We start from the raw sequence: 2500 nt of genomic DNA on the forward strand, positions 1-2500 counted from the left end.
TTATTATTATTATTATATATTTTTTTTTTTTTTTTTTTTTTTTTGGGGGGGGGGGGCGTAAAGGCAAGCGTGTCCTTTCAATTCGTACAAGAAGGCCTACATGAGACTCGAATATCTCCATCGACGTAAGAAATCTTGAATCTTTTCGACTGAATTGCTACAGTGATGACCATAACTGTCCTTTCTGGCGCCTGGCATTGAGGCAGGTCGAGAAAAGTCGAGTGGAAGTCCAAGCGAAATGGGTCAAGCGAAAGAGGACAAGTAAGAAAAATCGTGCGAGAGAGGTTGAGTGAGAGAGGTCGAGTGAGAGAGGTCGAGTGAGCGAAGTCAAGCGAGAGAGGTCGAGCGAGAGAGGTCGAGTGAGCGAAGTCGAGTAAGAGATGTCGAGTGAGAGAGGTCGAGTGAGCGAAGTCAAGCGAGAGAGGTCGAGCGGGAGAGAAGTGAGCGAAGTCGAGTAAGAGATGTCGAGTGAGAGAGGTCGAGTGAGCGAAGTCAAGCGAGAGAGGTCGAGCGGGAGAGGAGTGAGCGAAGTCGAGTAAGAGATGTCGAATGAGAGAGGTCGAGTGAGCGAAGTCAAGCGAGAGAGGTCGAGTGAGAGAGGTCGAGTGAGCGAAGTCGAGTAAGAGATGTCGAGTGAGAGAGGTCGAGTGAGCGAAGTCAAGCGAGAGAGGTCGAGCGAGAGAGGTCGAGTGAGCGAAGTCAAGCGAGAGAGGTCGAGCGAGAGAGGTCGAGTGAGCGAAGTCAAGCGAGAGAGGTCGAGCGAGAGAGGTCGAGTGAGAGAGGTCGAGTGAGCGAAGTCAAGCGAGAGAGGTCGAGTGAGAGAGGTCGAGTGAGCGAAGTCAAGCGAGAGAGGTCGAGTGAGAGAGGTCGAGTGAGAGAGGTCGAGCGAGAGAGGTCGAGCGAGAGAGGTCGAGTGAGAGAGGTCGAGTGAGCGAAGTCAAGCGAGAGAGGTCGAGTGAGAGAGGTCGAGTGAGAGAGGTCGAGTGAGCGAAGTCAAGCGAGAGAGGTCGAGTGAGAGAGGTCGAGTGAGAGAGGTCGAGCGAGAGAGGTCGAGTGAGAAAGGTCGAATGAGAGAGGTCGAGCGAGAGAGGTCGAGTGAGCGAAGTCAAGCGAGAGAGGTCGTACCAGAGAGGTCGAGCGAGAGAGGTCGAGTGAGTGAAGTCAAGCGAGAGAGGTCGAGTGAGAGAGGTCGAGTGAGCGAAGTCAAGCGAGAGAGGTCGAGCGGGAGAGGTCGAGTGAGAGAGGTCGAGTGAGCGAAGTCAAGCGAGAGAGGTCGAGTGAGAGAGGTCGAGTGAGCGAAGTCAAGCGAGAGAGGTCGAGCGGGAGAGGTCGAGTGAGAGAGGTCGAGTGAGCGAAGTCGAGTAAGAGATGTCGAGTGAGAGAGGTCGAGTGAGCGAAGTCAAGCGAGAGAGGTCGAGTGAGAGAGGTCGAGTGAGCGAAGTCAAGCGAGAGAGGTCGAGTGAGAGAGGTCGAGTGAGCGAAGTCAAGCGAGAGAGGTCGAGTGAGAGGGATCGAGTGAGAGAGGTCGAATGAGCGAAGTCGAGCGAGAGAGTTCGAGTGAGAGGTCGAGTGAGAGAGGTCGAGTGAGCGAAGTCAAGCGAGAGAGGTCGAGTGAGAGGGGGTCGAGTGAGCGAAGTCAAGCGAGAGAGGTCGAATGAGCGAAGTCAAGCGAGAGAGTTCGAGTGAGAGGGGTCGAGTGAGAGAGGTCGAATGAGCGAAGTCGAGCGAGAGAGTTCGAGTGAGAGAGGTCGAGTGAGAGAGGTCGAATGAGCGAAGTCAAGCGAGAGAGGTCGAGTGAGAGGGGGTCGATTGAGCGAAGTCAAGCGAGAGGTCGAGTGAGAGAGGTCGAATGAGCGAAGTCAAGCGAGAGAGGTCGAGTGAGAGAGGTTGAATGAGCGAAGTCAAGCGAGAGAGGTCGAGCGGGAGAGGTCGAGTGAGAGAGGTCGAGTGAGTGAAGTCGAGTTAGAGATTTCGAGTGAGCGAAGTCAAGCGAGAGAGGTCGAGTGAGAGAGGTCGAGTGAGCGAAGTCAAGCGAGAGAGGTCGAGTGAGAGGGGTCGAGTGAGAGAGGTCGAATGAGCGAAGTCGAGCGAGAGAGGTCGAGTGAGAGAGGTCGAGTGAGCGAAGTCAAGCGAGAGAGTTCGAGTGAGAGGGGTCGAGTGAGAGAGGTCGAGTGAGCGAAGTCGAGCGAGAGAGGTCGAGTGAGAGAGGTCGAGCGAGAGAGGTCGAGTGAGCGAAGTCGAGCGAGAGAGGTCGAGTGAGCGAAGTCGAGCGAGAGAGGTCGAGTGAGCGAAGTCGAGCGAGAGAGGTCGAGTGAGAGAGGTCGAGTGAGAGAGGTCGAGTGAGCGAAGTCAAGCGAGAGAGGTCGAGTGAGAGAGGTCGAGCGAGCGAAGTCAAGCGAGAGAGGTCGAATGAGCGAAGTAAAGCGAGAGAGGTCGAATGAGAGAGGTCGAATGAGCGAAGTCAAGCGAGAGAGTTCGAGTGAGAGGGGTCGAGTGAGAG

Source organism: Penaeus japonicus, unplaced genomic scaffold (genome assembly GCF_977035675.1).
Source record: "Penaeus japonicus unplaced genomic scaffold, GWHDUDI00000001_assembly GWHDUDI00000033, whole genome shotgun sequence".
NCBI lineage: Eukaryota > Metazoa > Arthropoda > Malacostraca > Decapoda > Penaeidae > Penaeus > Penaeus japonicus.